Raw genomic sequence first — 18,161 nt, forward strand, 5'->3', positions numbered from 1 at the left:
TGGTATATCATTGTGGTTTTAATTTGTATTTCCCTGGTGAGTAATAATGTTGAGTAAACTTTCATGTGATTATTTGCCATCCATATATCTTCTCTGGTGAAGTGTCTACTCAAATCTTGCTCATATTTTATTAGGTTGTTTTCTCATTGTTGAGTTGAGAATTCTTCACACACCCTGGATTTGCAAATACTTTCTTCCAGTCTGTGGCTTGTCTTTTCATTCTCTTAACAGTGTCTTTTTTTTTTTTTTTTTTGCGGTATGCGGGCCTCTCACTGCTGTGGCCTCTCCCCCCCGCAGAGCAAAGGCCCTGGAAGCACAGGCCCAGTGGCCACGGCCCATGGGTCCAGCCGCTCCATGGCACGTGGGATCCCCCCAGACCAGGGCACGAACCCATGTCCCCTGCACCGGCAGGCGGACCCCCAACCACTGCGCCACCAGGGAAGCCCCTTAACAGTGTCTTTTAAAGAAGAGAAGTGTATTTTTTTTAAATATAATGTCCAATTTATCTTTTATTAATGGATTGTGTTTTGGTTGCTGAATCTAATAAATCATAAAAATATAAAACTTGTAGAAGAAAATCTTTGTAACCATTGATTAGGCAAAAATTTCTTAAATATAACACCCAAAACACAACTCATAAAAAAAGAAAGAATAAATAGACATTATCAAAAATTTTTTAAAAATCTGCTGAAAGACATAAAAGAATGACAAGTCAAAGACTGAGACAAAACATTTGCAAGTCATATATTTGATAAAAGATGTGTATCCAGAATATGTAAAGAATTTTCAAAACCCAATAACAAGGGCTTCCCTGGTGGCGCAGTGGTTGAGAGTCAGCCTGTTGAGGCAGGGGACATGGGTTCGTGCCCCGGTCCGGGAATATCCCACATGCCACAGAGCAGCTGGGCCCGTGAGCCAGGGCCGCTGAGCCTGCGCTCCGCAACGGGAGAGGCCACAACAGTGAGAGGCCCGCGTACCGCAAAAACAAAACAAAACAAAACAAAAACCCCAATAATCAGAAAATGACTTAATAAGAACTTCATAAGATTTGAATAAACACTTCACCAAAAAAGATATATGCATAGCAAGCAATCATATGAAATGATACTAAACATTATTACTCATAAGGAAAATAAAAATGCAAATTCATGATAAATTTTGTGTTATTTTTTGTTTGTGGAGCAAAGGATGCATTGAAGTTCATTTCTTAGGTAATGGAAATCCATTTATTATGATACATTTTATTGAAAAAATTATTCTTTCTCCACTAAATTGCCTTTACACATTTGCCAATAATGAGTTGTCCCATATATATGTGGATTTATCTATATTCTGTTCCACTAATCTATTAGTCTATTTTTACATGAATACCTGTCGTTACAATAAGCCTTGAGATCAGGTAGTGTTAAGTCATCCAATTTTGTTCTTCCTTTTCAAAGTTGTTCTGGCTCCTATAGTTCCTTCGTATTTCCATATAAACTTTAGAATCAGCTTGTTGTTTACCAAAAATAAATCTAGAATTTCAAATGACCTTACTTGAATCTATAGATCCAATTGGTGACAACTGAAATCTTAGCAATGTTTAATCTCATAATTCATGAACACATTTCTCTTTCCATTTGTTTAGATCTGAATTTCTCTCAGCAATATTTTATACTTTTGCTGTGTAGTTCCTTCTCTTCTTTTGTGAAATTTTCGTCTATATCATACAGTAGCATCACATTTTAAAATGCTATTGTAAATGGGATTCTTTTCTAATTTCATCTTCTGTGTATTTGTTGATCATACATAGAGTTACAATGAATTTTGTATATTGACATTTTATCCTGCAACCTTGCTAAACTCAATTATTCTAGTACAATTAGTAGACTCCGTTAGATTCTTTACATAAACAATCACATCATCTGTGAATAAAGTCGTTAGATTTCTTTCTTTCCAACATAGATGCCATTTACTTCTTTGCCTTGCCTTGTTGTATTAGCTAGAATCACCAGTATGATGATGAACAGACCTGCAAGAAAAGACATCCTTGCCTCTTTCTTAAGAAAGAAATCGCACAGTTTTTTCCAATTAATTATGACATTTTTCCCATTAAGTAGGACATTAACTCAGTTTTATTTTACCAGGATTAGGAAGTTCCCTTCTATTGTTACTTTTTTTTTTTCCAGGAAAAGTTGTTGGATTTCAACAAATACTTTTTCTGCATTTATTGAAAGAAGCATATGATTTTTCTTCTTTAATTTGTTAAGATGGTAAATATATTGATTGATTTTTGAGTGTGATACTAACTTTGCCTTCTCAGGATAAGCCACACATCATCATAATGTAATATGATTTTTATATATTGCTGGATTCAATTACTAAAATTTGTTTTAGAATTTGTGTTCATGTTCACAAGGGATATCAGCCTGTAGTTTTTATTTTCTTGTACTATTATAGTCTGTTTTTTGTGGGGGTTTTTTGTTTTTACATTTTTTTCCCTCAGTTTTTAATTTTTTTATTGGAGTATAATTGCTTTACAATGTTGTGTAAGTTTCAGCTGTACAATGAAGTGAAACAACTATATGTATACCTATATCCCCTTCCTCTTGGACCTCCCTCCAACCGTCCCCCTATCCCACCCATCTAGGTTGTCACAGAGCACTGAGCTGAGCACCCCAGGTTTCTACTAGCTATCTATTTTACACATGGTAGTGTATTTATGTTAAATCTAATCTCCCAATTTGTCCCACCCTCCTATTCCCCCACTGTGTCCACATGTCTGTTCTCTATGTCTATATCTCTATTCCTGCCCTGCAAATGAGATAGTTGATCTGTACGATTTTTCTAGATTCCACATATGTGCATTAATATATGATATGTTTTTCTCTTTCTGGCTTACTTCACTCTGTATAACAGACTCTAGGTCCATCCACATCTCTACAAATGACCCAATTTTGTTCCTTTTTATGGCTGAGTAATATTCCATTGTATATATGTACCACATCTTCTTTATCCATTCATCAGTTGTTTGACATTTAGGTTGTTTTCATGTCCTGGCTATTCTAAATAGTGTTGCAATGAACACTGGTGTACATGTGTCCTTTTGAATTATGGTTTTCTCAGGGTATATGCGCAGTAGTGGGATTGCTGGGTCATATGGTAGTTCTATTTTTAGCTTTTTAAGGAACCTCCATACTGTTCTCCATAGTGGCTGTATCAATTTACATTCCCACCAACAGTGCAAGAGCGTTCCCTTTTCTCCACACCCTCTCCAGCAAACAAAATCTAACAACATATTAAAAGGATCGTACACCATGATCAAATGGGATTTATCCCAGGAATGCAAGGATTCTTCAATATATGCAAATAAATCAATGTGATACACCATATTAAAAAATTAAGGAATAAAAACTATAAGATCATCTCAATAGATGCAGAAAAAGCTTTTGACAAAATTAAACACTCACTTATGATAAAAACTCTCCAGAAAATGGGTATACAGGGAACCTACCTCAACATAATAAAGGCCATATGTGGCCTTTCTCAATGGTGAAAAACATCACCACAGCAAACATCATTCTCAATGGTGAAAAACTGAAAGCGTTTCCATTAAGATCAGGAAAAAGACAAGGATGTCCACTCTCACCACTCTTATTCAACATAGTTTTGGAAGTCCTAGCCATGGCAATGAGAGAAGAAAAAGAAATAAAAGGAATCCAAATTGAAAAAGAAGATGAAAAACTGTCACTGTTTGCAGATGACATGATACTATACATAGAAAATCCTAAAGATGCTACCAGAAAACTACTAGAGCTCATCAATGAATTCAGTGAGGGTGCAGGATACAAATAAATACACTGAAATCTCTTGCATTCCTATATACTAACAACAAACAATCAGGAAGGGAAATTAAGGAAACAATCTCATTTACCACCACAATAAAAAGAATAAACCTACCTAAGGAGGCAAAAGATTTGTACTCAGTAAACTATAAAAAATTGATGAAAGAAATTAAAGATGACATAAACAGATGGAGAAATATACCATGTTCTTGGACTGGAAGAATCAATATTGTGAAAATGACTACACTACCCAAAGCAATCTACAGATTCAATGCAATCCCTATCAAACTACCAATGGCATTCTTCACAGAATTAGAACAAGAAATTTCACAATTTTTATGGAAACACAAAAGACCCTGAATAGCCAAAGCAATCAAAACAGAACTGAAGGAATCAGGCTCCCTGACTTCAAACTATACTACAAAGCTACAGTAATCAAGACAGTATGGTACTGGCACAAAAACAGAAATATAGATCAATGAGACAGGATAGAAAGCCCAGAGATAAACCCATGCACATATGGTCACCTAATTTATGACAAAGGAGGCAAGAACATACAATGGAGAAAACACAGCCTCTTCAGTAAGTGGTGCTGGGAAAACCTGACAGCTACATGTAAAAGAATGAAATTAGAACACTACCTAACATCATACACAAAAATAAACTCAAAATGGATTAAAGACCTAAATGTAAGACCAGACACTATAAAACTCTTAGAGGAAAACAGGAAAAACACTCTTTGACATAAACCATAGCAAGATCTTTTTTGACCCACCTCCTAGAGTAATGAAAAGAAAAAGAAAAAGGCAAACGGGACCTAATGAAACTTAAAAGTTTTTGTACAGCAAAGGAAACCATAAACAAGATAAAGACAACCCTCAGAGTGGGAGAAAATATTTGCAAATGAAGCAATGGACAAAGGATTAATCTCAAAAATATATAAACAGCTCATGGAGCTCAATATCAAAAACAAAAAACAACCTAGTTAAAAAATGGGCAGAAGACCTAAATAGACATTTCAAAGAAGACATACAGATAGCTAAGAGGCACATGAAAAGGTGCTCAACGTCACTACTTATTAGAGAAATGCAAATCAAAACTACAGTGAGGTATCACCTCACACCGGTCAGAATGTCCGTCATCAAAAACTCTACAAACAGGGGTTCCCTGGTGACGCAGTGGTTGGGAGTCCACCTGCCGATGCAGGGGGCACGGGTTCATGCCCCGGTCCGGGAGGATCCCGTGTGCCATGGAGTGGCTGGGCCTGTGGGCCGTGGCCGCTGGGCCTGCGCGTCCAGAGCCTGTGCTCTGCGGCGGGTGAGGACACACCGGTGAGAGGCCCGCGTACCACAAAAAAAAAAAAAAAAAAAAAAAACTACAAACAATAAATATAGTCTGTTTTCTGTATCAGAGTAATACTGGTATTGTACACTGACTTGGAAATAATTCCCTTACTTTTAAGTTTTCTGAAAGAACTTGTGTATAACATGATCTAATTTTTTCCTGAGGTTTAGTTGATTTACAATATTATATTAGTTTCAGATGTACAAGTTAGTGATTCAAAATTTTTATAGATTATACTCCATTTAAAGTTCTATAAAATATTGGCTATATTCCCTGTGCTGTACAATGTATCCTTGTAGCTTATTTAATTTATACATAGTAGTTTGTACCTCTTAATTATCTACCCCTATCATGCCCCTCCCCACTTCCCTCTCCCACTGATAACCACTAGTTGGTTCTCTATATCTGTTTCTGTTTTTGTTTTGTTATATTCATTTGTTTGTTTTATATCTTAGATTCCATATATAACTGAAAACATACAGCATTTGTCTTTGTCTTACTTATTTAACCAAGCATAATACCCTCCAGGTCTTTCCATGTTGTTGCAAATGGCAAAATTTTATCCTTTTTATGACTGAGTAGTATTCCATTGTGTATGTGTGTGTGTATATGTGTGTGTATATATACAATATATGTATGTGTGTGTGTGTGTATATATATGTCTATACACACACACACACACACACACACACACACACACAGACATATATACACCACATCTTCTTTATCCATTCATCAGTGGATAGATACAGGTTGCTTTCATATCTTGACAATTGTAAATAATGCTGCTATGAACACTAGGGTGCGTTTATCTTTTCTAATTAGTATTTTTGTTTTCTTTGGATATATATCCACAAGTGGACTTGCTGGACTATATGGTAGTATAGTTCTATTTTTAGTTTTTTGAGAAACCTTCATACTGTTTTCCACAGTGGTTGCACCAATTTAGATTCCCACCAACAGTATACAAAGGTTCCTTGTTCTCCACATCCTCACCAGTATTTGTTTTTTGTGGTCTTTTTGTTGATAGCCATTCTGACAGATGTGAGGTGAAAGTTCATTGTGGTTTTGATCTGCATATCTCTGATGATTAGAAATACTGAGCAACTTTTCATGTGCCTGTTGGCCATCTGTATGTCTTTTTTGGAAAAATGTCTATTCAGGTCTTCTGCCCATTTTTTAATTGGGTTGTTTAAGTTATATGAGCTGTTTATATATTTTGGATATTATCCCTTATGTGTCTTACAGAAATCTGTTGCATTTCTATATATTAACAACAAATTAACAGAAAGAGAAATTAAAATAATATTTACCATCACATCAAAAATAATAAAACACCTAGGAATAAATCTAACTAAGGAAATAAAAGACCTGTACTAGGAAAACTATTAGACAGTGATGAAAGAAATTGAAAACAACACAAACAGATGGAAAGATACATCATGTTTATGGATTGGAAGAATTAATATTGTTAAAATAATCACAGTACCCAAAGCATCCCACAGATTCAATGCAATCCCTATCAAAATATCAATGGCATTTTTCACAGAACTAGAACAAATATCTCTAAAATTAGTATGGAAACACAAAAGACCCTGAATTGTCAAAGCAATCTTGAGAAAAAAGAACAAAGCTGGAGGTAACATGCTCCCTGACTTAAGAATATACTACAAAGCTAAGTAATCAAAACAGGATGGTACTGGCACAAAAACAGACACATAGATCAATGGAACAGAATAGAGAGCCCAGAAATATACCCACACCTTATGGTCAATTAATCTATGACAAAGGAGGCAAGAATACTCAATGGGGAAAAGACAGTCTCTTCAGTAAGGGGTTCTGGGAAAACTGGAGAGCTACAGGTAAAAGAATGAAATTCTCTAAAACCATATACAAAAATAAACTCAATGTGGATTAGAAACCTAAATATAAGACCAAAAACCATAAAACTCCTAGAAGAGAACATAGGCAGAACACTGTTTGACAAATCTAGCAACATTTTTTTGGACTCATCTCCTAAGGCAAAGGAAACAAAAGCAAAAATAAACAAGTGGGACTTAATTAAACTTAAAAGTTTTTGTGGGGCTTCTCTGGTGGCCCAGTGGTTGAGAGTCCGCCTGCCAATGCAGGGGACACGGGTTTGTGCCCTGGTCCAGGAAGATCCCACATGCCGCGGAGTGGCTAGGCCCATGAGCCATGGCGGCTGAGCCTGCGCGTCCGGAGCCTGTGCTCCGCAACGGGAGAGGCCACAACAGTGAGAGGCCCACGTACCGCAAAAAAAAAAAAAGTTTTTGCACAGGAAAAACCACAAAAGAAACCACTGAAAAAACAAAAAGACTACCTACTGAAAGGGAGAAAATATTTGCAAATATGCTCTAATTTTGATTTAAATATTTATGAACATATATTTATCTCTTTTCATCTCTCAATACAAATCAATCTAAAAATATTGATACTAATTGATGGGTATTAGGAATTCAGGTGATTTGTTTCTATTTTTCATATGTTTATGCATTGATTGTGTTTTATAAACGCTATGAGGGACTTAAAAAATCTATAAAATTATATTTTGTAATTAAATAAATGGATATTGTCAGCACTTTACACTGATTACTAGGGAACCATGTTTTCAACATGTTTTCTGAGAATCACCGAATTATTCTGAGTCCTTTAAAATGGTCATCAGTAAGTATGATTGTTTCTGGGGATTAACAGTAAATTCAAAATTTTCACTTATGTTTACCAAGTTGAAATGTAGATTAGTAACTGTTTTCAAAAAATATTATTTTATTAATAACCATTATATTCCTAAGGGTTGAGCATGCAATGCAAGGACTATTCTGGTCAGTAAACCTCAGGTTTGTTTCAGCTATCAGGAGACAATTCATTCCAAGCCAAGTTATTTTCAAGATTTTTAATAAATTTACAATAACTAAACATGAAATAATCTCCAATCCCCATTTTACAAAAAATAGAATGATAGTGTAAGAATGGTTTATTATAATATTGATATATAAAAGATAAAGATATATGTGCTTAAAATATAGAATATCATTAAATACACAGAGTGACCATCACTTCAGTTTGAATATAAAGTGTGAATTTGTGAGTACTCAATCAACTGTTTATCATATGAGAAAATTTAAATAACATTTTCTAAAAACATACTTTTCCTTTAGAAAAGGAAAAGGAAATATTTTTATTATTCCATTGTCAGGGAAGCTGATGATGTCTAATATTTTGCTCCTTCCCAGAAATGACTTGCTTGGGGTATCACCTAATGATGTCCTGGGAATGGAACTTTTTATTTTCTGTTATTTTTTTTTATTTTATATTTTTGCGGTACGCGGGCCTCTCACTGTTGTGGCCTCTCCCGTTGCGGAGCACAGGCTCCGGATGCGCAGGCTCCGCGGCATGTGGGATCTTCCCGGACCGGGGAAGGAACCCGTGTCCCCTGCATCGGCAGGCGGACTCTCAACCACTGCACCACCAGGGAAGCCCTTTCTGTTATTTTTTTAAGCTAGAAGACTGCCATCTAAAATTTGCCATTTTTTTTCTTTCTTTAAAAAGGGAGATGCAAACTCATCTTTAAGCAGAGTTCCTATGTCTGAAAATAATCACCTGGGTGGCTCCTTTCAGCTATGTAGATGTAAAGGAGGAAAGTATGCATTATTCTGTGAGAATAGCCTAACAGACTGTTATTTGGCCTGGAGCAGGCTGGAGACTTAGATAAGCTTTCTGGGGGGTAATTTAGGCAATGTTCTTTCTCAATGCAACCATTTTTCTTCAGATTTATATAGATACAAGAAGTTTTCAGGAAGGAACATTTTCTATACAAAGTTCAGCATTTTGGATAACTGATAGTTTATTAAAGAAAACAGGTTGAAAGACCAGTGAGGAGTTCCTATAGGATTTTGTATCATATGAAAGTAGAAATTCTGGTCTTATGAGTGAAACTCAACTCCTGAGTCAAGACATTTATAAAGAGGATGGAGTAATGCACAGAGGTGTCTGATGATGCAGAGCAACATATATTCATCAAGCAGAATTATACACATCTAACACAGATGCCTTAGGAAAAAATTCCAGTCAAAATTATTGCTGCCCTATAATTTTTCTGATGAACTGTAATTAATTAATCAAAGGTTGAGATTTTATGTTGTATTTCCTCTATGTTATGATGTATTTACTATAGGATTTGATGAGTCTGGTGAGTGAAGGTGAGAGAAATTAATTTGGAAAGAGCTTACCATATACTTACACATAAACATAAAGGCTATTTTAGTCAACATTAGAATTACATGGTATCCTGTTAGTTGTGAGGGCACTGTGGACCACTTCCTAGAGATATTTACAGTGAACAACACAGCTACTCTGAGAATTAAGGAACTTTACATAGACTATTCAGAATGTTACCATCTTGATGGCAGAAAGTCTGTTTCTCCTCTATGATTAGAAAATGAAAGAAGACAAGTAGGGAAATGTAACACAGTTTAAAAGCACTGATATTTTTCAATGATCTCTAGATCTTTACTCTTGCTCCCCAATCATGCTGATTGGGTAGAACTTTTACTGATATATATATAAAAGTACTAGATTGTTTTGCCTATTGTGTAAATCATGCTCATTTTCATGCTGTGGGTTGCTTTCTCTGCTGGAATTAAGTTTAGGTGAAGCAAATTTTTAAAATATTCAATTATATTCATTTCCAGTTATGATTTAGGGAAATAAAATAAGCACAGGGTGAATTTTACCATGATGAAAATTATTTTGGAAAACATCCAATTTCCAAATGTGTTTTATTTGGGACCTTTATTTGTGTCTACAATTCAAATTTCAAGTTTATTTATTATAAAATGGCAAATGTGAAACAAGTACTGGATAATCACACCTTTAAATATTCCATAATGTATATATGTACTGAAGTATCATTCTATATGTACTTTATTAGGGCAGGATGTAAGTTTTGGACATATGTGCATTAGAGGAACAAAAACAATTCAGAGGTCCTCTGGATAAAAATGAAGAAGGATTACGAAAAAAACAAAAACATAAAGCTTAAATAAAAATTTCAAAGCTAAAGGTAGATCAAAAGATTCCTAACAGACAGTGTTGGAGAAATTAGCTAATGTCTAATTGTTATTGTTCTTGTAGTTGGCTCATGCAAGCAGCTAAACAGTGATAACTACCATCTGTATCTGGAAGGTGGAAGTAAGTCTTTGAATACAAATATTCCCTGGGCCACCTTACTAATCAGTCTCCAATTCCTAGGACTGATCTGAGTGTACTATTTCTATCATATCCTTTGAGCTCTACAGTTAAAAAGCATGGTGTATTTTATGTTTCTGCCCAGCACAGACTTAAATATTTAAATATTTTACAGAATCTGGCAGTAATGAAGTGAAAAATAACACTGGACTACAGATCTGGCCCCAGATCTGCCACTAATCCAGTGTATGAGTTAGTTAAGTCACTTAACCTCTTAAGTTACAATGTCATTATCTATAAAATATCTTCTCTGGAAGTAAAGATGAAATAAAATGTTTTAAAGGAGTTTTTAAACATTAAAACATTGCATAATTATAATTGTACAGCATTCTATCAGATCTCACAGTCCCTTCAATAAAGTGTCTCTATTCTTTTTGTAATAATATTCCTGTTATTTAAAAATATCTAAGATCCTTATTAAGAATTCATTCAAATGTTTATTTCTCCCTGAGCACATCTTAGCAGTTTAATCATTAAATGTTATTCAGCAAATGAAGCTAATGTCTATTTCTTTCTATTTTTAACCTAATAACATGGAACTACATGAAAGTATTTCCATTACCCAACACAAAATTAAACTTCCTAGCAAATATCACCAGGTTAACTGTGTTTAATCAGGCAATACAATTTAATGCAATATTTATTTCATAGAACAATAAAATAGTAGAGTATGGCACTCAAATAGTCCTACAAATTAGTTTGCATTACCCACATTAATCAAGTTGACACATAACAATTTTTTTTACTTATGTATAAGAATATTCTTTTTCTGGAATAAGCACGGGGGAATATTGTACTATGGAAATATTCAAATAAAATGATTAGATGTCCTAATGAAGCTGGCTATTTTAATGTACTGTGGTTTTTCTTAAGGTCACTATCTGAGGGAAAAAAATCGTAAATACAGGTGACTTCAATTTGACTACTCTTTAAACGTGTGCCTTATGGATCAGATCACCTGACCCTTTTCTACCTCCTTTGATAATTATGGGATCTTGACATGTTAACTGGCCTCTCTGGCCCTCTGCTTCCCAATCTTTAAAACCTGATCCATATCCACTTTTCTTTAGCACATAGCAAATGTTTTAAGTTCTGTCAGAAATACAAAGTTAAAGAAAAAAAAATCAGACTTACAGTGACTAGGACTTCAGAATTATTTTGCTATGATCAATGTGATATAATGAGTGAGCATTATTTGTACATTAAATTGTGATTCCATCTTTCCTGGTAAGATAGTGCATTTAATTTCCCCTGTTGGTCATACTTACTAAATCCTATTAAGTGTAGGTAAGAATTTTGAACTCAGTTTCTCAGGGAAAGAGGACAGCAGTAGTAAGAGACAGTCAACTCTGCCAGCCACAAGAGGGAGCATACCATGACTCCATCCCCTCACACCTCTCTAGCCAAAGCTGTGCCTTTTTTTGTCTTCAATTTTCACTCTAGCAATACTGACTTCCTCTTGTCACCCATAAACAACATGCTATTTCTAGCCCTCTGAGCCTTTGTTCATGCTGGTTTCTGTGCTCCGTACACTCTTCCCAACCAACTAAGTCCTGATCATCCTTCAAATCCTAGCTTAGACATCACCGTAAGAAAGATTTCTGATCCCCCCTGCTACTAGACAACACTGAATCTCCATTTATTGATGTCCTCCATTGACTATCAAGTCCCTGAAGAATCTTTCCGTTTATGACTAGCACAGAAATGATCCATGGCTATTCTGACTAGTCAGCCACACTGGAAATTCTTAAGGATAGGAATTAGACCTTAATAACCCTTGTACTCTCAGTACTTAGTCCAATTGACATGCAGATGCTCAATATATGCTCTTTGAACTTATCTGAAAAAATAGTTTAGAGATAATCAGAGAAGCTTTTGAGATCTTCTTAAAAAGAAATGTAAATTAGATATAAAAAAATCAAAATTTCCAGGACATTAAAGCTGAATGTATACACTCTGAGGTTGAATATCGAGGCACCTACTTGTTTAAAATAAGGGTAGAATTCACCTTTCTGACATATCTCAATAAATAAATCAATTTTTTAAAAATCTGCATATTATGGAACTGATTACCTCAATTCATATCTTCAAAACCCCGTTTTGCCTCCTACAGTACTTGTAATATTAGCTGGGATGAGCAGTCAATGATTCTAGTCATTTAATATAAAGACTGCATAGAAATGTCTTCACTTAATTCACTCAGTGCTTAGAATGTCCAACTTCCTTTTGTTAACCAACTAAATATTGTGTTAATTAAGCGTGGTGTCTTGAAATGAACATTACATGTATCTGTGGTCTGCCTTAAGAAGGTACATACCACTTCTAGGGGAGTGAAATTTACCACCACAAAATATCTCTTTTTGACATGAGGATTAATACAGGCTGATTATTTTTTTTGGAAAAAGAAGGTTCAGGAAGTTTTTCTTGTTACCTCTCCCTTAACTGTTTAAAAGAATTTAGATAAAAGGCCTGTTCTGGGAATAGAGCTATCAGATGGAAGAGATGTATAGGACAATGTATGGTATGGTGAAAGGGCAGGGAGCTGCCATGCCCCTTCCAGGTGAGCCATTCTCCCAGCACCTCCACAGATTCACCAACATGAAAGTGCTCTGAACCCCATCCTTTTGGGTTTTTGTGGAAGCTTCATTATATGGGTATGATTGATTAAATCATTGACCATTGGTGACTAAACCTCCATCTCCAGCTTCTCTCCCCTCCCCAGAGGTCTGTGGTGGGACTGAAAGTTCTAATACTGTATAACAATTATAACAACCTACATTGTGAGCTCTGAAGAAGAGTAAGGAGTATAAACATGTATATAACTCTTATTTTTGTTAAGGAAAACAAGTAAAAAATAAAACCAAACATAGATAATAACAATTACTAGTTTTAATTATGACAATTCAATCCGGTGAGTAATTACAATTAATTATTTATACAATCCAAAGTATATTATTAATAATACCTAAAATATTATTTTCTCAAATAATCATCATTCTATAACTTCCTTACATCTGTTAGATTTTCAAGGTTTACATAGCACACTAGGCTAGATAATTTCTCTGTTATTCAAAATTTATTCTTTACATTTCACTTTGCATAGTGAACATAGATTTATCAGTTTACATGAAATTAGAAAATAAACATACTGGAGATGTCAGTATATATATTTCAATGACTACCCTGAATATATTTTAAAATTTCCATTGGGAAAAGGAAAAGAGCCTGAAACTCTCATTACTACTGCATTAATTTGGAATCTGCAATGATGCACCTTGGAGCTGGGAAAACTGTCTTACCAAACAAATTCATAGTGAATATAGCTAACATGAGTACTTTTTAATGTAGCTTTATCATTTTTTTTTGTAAATATGAACGTATGAATCTAAATTTCTGATATATTTGTTAATGCATCTAGGATAAGTTCAAAATTAATAGGAAATTATTTAAATTTTACATAACTCACAGACAAATGCTTCTAAAACACTTGCTTAAAATATTTTCATATCTCTCATTCTTGGTAGTTTTTATTATTTTCTTCCATATTCTAACCTTTTTTCTATTTTCTTTTTTTACAAAATGTTTCCATGTTGCAAAGTACCAGCATTTTATGTCTTACCACCTTTCTTATTTAGGAAAACAAGATATTATGTACCTATTTATGTCTCTATTTCTCCTGGTTTCCATTTGTGTTTATCTAGTCTGATTCACTTTTATCAAGGTACTTTATCCTTGAAATTGACTTTTCAAGCTTATCAAGGAAAACATTTTCCTGATTTCATGTTCCCTTGCTGCCCATAGAGACAGGTTTTATTTTAGACTGCATTAGGAAAACCTAGTTCCATTAAAAGCCACCACCCAAAGGGTCAAAAAGAATTAATCTAGGCTCATATAAAGAAAAGAAATAAAATTCAAATCTAGTTTTTATTTTTTGCAAAGTTTTTGAGTGATAAATATAAAATACTCCATTAATCAATATTTTAAATCAAGTAGGAAAATATATAATAAGAAGTAAAGTGCATTCTAATTCTATATTATGTCCAGCTGTGAAAGAGATACAAACACGAAAAGAGAGAACTGAAAAGACCAGAGAAAGAAATGTGACAGAGTCTCAGGATTTAACCAAACCCTAAATTGAGAGCTCTAGCATACATGCATTCAACATTTAGGGGGAAAAAAGTGTAAAAGGATTTCAATCTAAAATGGAATCAGAGGATATGAAATGGTGAATCTTGACAAAAGAAGGGACAAGAAAACCCTAACATGATTTCTTAAGAAAATAGTTTTAAAATTCCACATAAAGCTGAAAAATATAATTATTAATTTTTTTTCTTTTATTTTCACTTATTAGAGAGACAAACCCTACTTTCATGTTCTGATATGTGGGAAATACATGTTCTCAAATTTTAAGGGAAAGATTCTACATAAATGGATTAACACTATCATCTTGTGTTCCTTTAAATTTCAATATTTATTGTTCATAATGATTTTTAAGACAAAATGCATGAAGTAGGACGTATATTCTGTCAAGCTGTTAGAGAGGACCCCCAAGCAAAATGTGGACATTTGCTTTGGTATTATCCCTTTTTGTCACTTTGTTGAATTTTCATTTCAATTCTTGTGGTATTTATTACTCTCTGTTCTTTTCCCAGTGTACACTACCTGCTCTATCTTTGATATGTGCTCTGCAGATACAGACTCACACTCACACACACACACACACACATGCACACACATATGCAAACACACCAGTACACACAGAAACATATAGTCACACACCACACAGAGAAGGAAAGTAAAAAATGTACTGCTTTAAAGCCCCAAATGACTATACTCTGTGGAAATGTCTTTTTTTTTTTTTTTTCTGGGTAATTGGCTCTCTTTTCTTTTTTAAAGAAATATCTTTACTAGTCTAAACAGAACAGTCTAAATAGGAGGGCACCACCATGAAAAAAACTAAATTTCTATACATTATAAGTAAGATATATATGAATTATGCCTTTTATTAGTGGCTCACAGGTAGGAAGTAAAGATGTCACCTAGGAGGGAATTAAGGAAACACCAACCAGAGAGTGACTGCTTACAGAGGGAAATGCTGATGATGATTATCTGGGAACTCTGATAATTCATTCTACTCTGTCCCCCAGTCCTGGAAAGCTTCAGTAATCTGTTCTGCCTCTCAACGTTAGATTAATACTGTTTGAGGGAAATTAGGAAGAGGGATTATGTCCAATAAATTAAATTATGTGAGGGGAAAATTATGATTTGCTAAGGGAGGGATGATGGTGAGGGGAATGCTGAGAACACAGGAGGAATTCAGAGTGAGAGATTCACAGAATTAAGAACCCCCAAAATTCTTAGAAATATTAGGGAGGCAGGCTAGGAAACATCCCATAATTAATTGTAGGGCTCAAATCATTTTATAAAGTTTATGTTGAGAGAATAAAAATGAAGTGAGAGAATTGAAATAAAACTTTTATACATTCATATTTATATCTATCAATATTGGTGAATTCAAATGTAAAAATATATACTGAACATACAGCTGTCAGGACAAAGCATAATTAGCTAAAACCACCCCCTCTTCTGTGCTCATATGGTACCTGTTATATAACTTACATTAAACGTTTTTGTCTGGTTCTACATTACATTATTATCTTAGTTGGCACACAGACTACTTTTCTTTCTTATTTGAAAACTTCCCTTAGTCTAGCACAAAAATTCATAGGTTATCAGTAAATATTTATTGACTGAATTGGATTAAAGCTTCCCCATTTGAATACTGATTAAAGTGAAAACAAGGAAAAGAGAAACAGTTTCATTACCTTGGAAAAGAATGAAGCATTTAGTAATAAACATATATAAGCCAGGGGTCAAAATAATGCCAATGTTTGAGTTTATAATGTAGGAAGAACAGTCATTGTTTTGAGCAAAACACAGGAAAAAGGAAGTATACAAAACAGTCATGGTGAGGCATAAAAGATACACTACAAGTAAATGTTCTTCTGTAATTTGGCTTAATTTTTTTTATGTGAGTTTATTGTTTGTTATTGTTATCTTTTAATTTTTGCTTTAACAATGTATAAAGGGATTTGGAACAATGAATATTTTATATGGAGAAATAAAGTCAAATTATTTATTTGGCAAAAGAGATGAAACACTTCCAAAAACTAGCATCTTATCTACACTGAATTTATGTAGCATTACTATTGCTAAAAGGGAGAGAACATACACTTCTATTCCTATTAGTTTTAGTATATTCAGGTGAATACAGAATCTTTATTTGAATTTTATAGACATATTAACCCCAACTTTTCGGGCCCACATTCAACATTAAAGCTGAAAATTCAAGGCACTGATATTTTGATATCAAGTATCAACAAACAGTATGCATATTCAGATAATCAAATCTATTTTTTTTTCATTTAGGAGAATCTATCTAACAATCACATGAATAAACACATCAGTTTTAAGTAATTCTGTAGATGAACTAATTAAAATATGAAACATAAAATTACTGGAGCCTATAGTTGAGGGTTATAAGATCAAATATGATTCTTAAGAAACACTGGTTTATTTAGTCATCAATGTGAAAACCCAAGAATTATGGCCAAGCTACAAATTGGGACCATGTGTATTCCATAACATGGGATGGCTTGGTGCTCATCTTCAGGAGTATGAAGAAAGGAAAAGATCAAGAATTTTTCATGTAGAATTCTAGAGAAAACCAGTCTGATTATTTAAAACAGAGAATGGCAAGATATGTTCCATCTTCAAACAAGGAGCAATAGGCTCAAATTATAATCACCTAAAAGTAAATATGTATGTATGTATGTGTGTGTATATACATATGGGGAGGGGAGAGAAGATGACAAGGGGTGGGGGAGGAAAAGACAGACAAACAAACAGACTTTCTGAAGGTAAGACTCTTCCAAAGCTACCTAAGAAAATAATCATGTTTTCCCAAGACTATTGGAGGAAACTTAACATGCCTCTTGTAGTGTTGTCACATGATTTATTACATGCTACTTTGGGTGTAGCCCAAGGTCAAAATGACTATTTCAATTAAAATATTTTTCAAATACAGACAAATACAATGTGTATGCTGAAGAAATTTGTTTTTTCTTTTTCTTAACCCAAATGAAGTCATATATTTAAAATACTGGAAGCAGAACTTCTTGTTAACAGATTGTTCTATTAAAAAAGACTTGGGAACGTCTTAAAAAAAATACACTTGCTAAAGCCAACAGGTAATCTAATTTTAAAATCAGGCACTTGACATAAAATCACTTTTGAGAGAGAAGTACTAATTTTCAAGCTACCATACCTTTTCATTGCTTTGTAAAATTTACCTTCTTTACAGATAAGCGGCAAAGGATATCTACATAGAAACAGACATACACAGAAAAATAAAATGATTTAATTTGATTTACCAAGTATTCTGGTGTTATTTTTTTCAAGAAGGAACCAGACAGTAGATCCAAAGTCTGTAAACATAAGTAATTGTAAAATAACACATATTTGTATGCATGATGTTTCGACTAGTATATGCATCCAGTACTGCACCTAGTGACCATTGTTACTATAAAATGAAGTTAATCATAATTTATAAAAAAAAAGGGGAAAGGTTCAGGTAAAATTCACAAGGCAACTTCTTTAATAAACTTTTTAAATTTTAGTTTATCAGACACTGAAATCTTGTAATTATATGTACCAAGAATGCTT

At 34.0% G+C, this 18,161-nt stretch overlaps 1 protein-coding gene across 1 annotated transcript in view; it reads right to left on the reverse strand.

Annotated features, from left to right (window-relative positions):
- Window positions 1–18,161, reverse strand: part of MDGA2 (MAM domain containing glycosylphosphatidylinositol anchor 2) — an 848,836-nt gene that overhangs the window by 171,950 nt on the left and 658,725 nt on the right. The window lies entirely within an intron of this gene.

The sequence above is a fragment of the Aethalodelphis obliquidens genome, unplaced genomic scaffold, assembly GCF_003676395.1.
Source record: "Aethalodelphis obliquidens isolate GAN/ISIS:26980383/991018 unplaced genomic scaffold, ASM367639v1 scaffold10, whole genome shotgun sequence".
In the NCBI taxonomy this organism is placed as follows: Eukaryota; Metazoa; Chordata; class Mammalia; order Artiodactyla; family Delphinidae; genus Aethalodelphis; species Aethalodelphis obliquidens.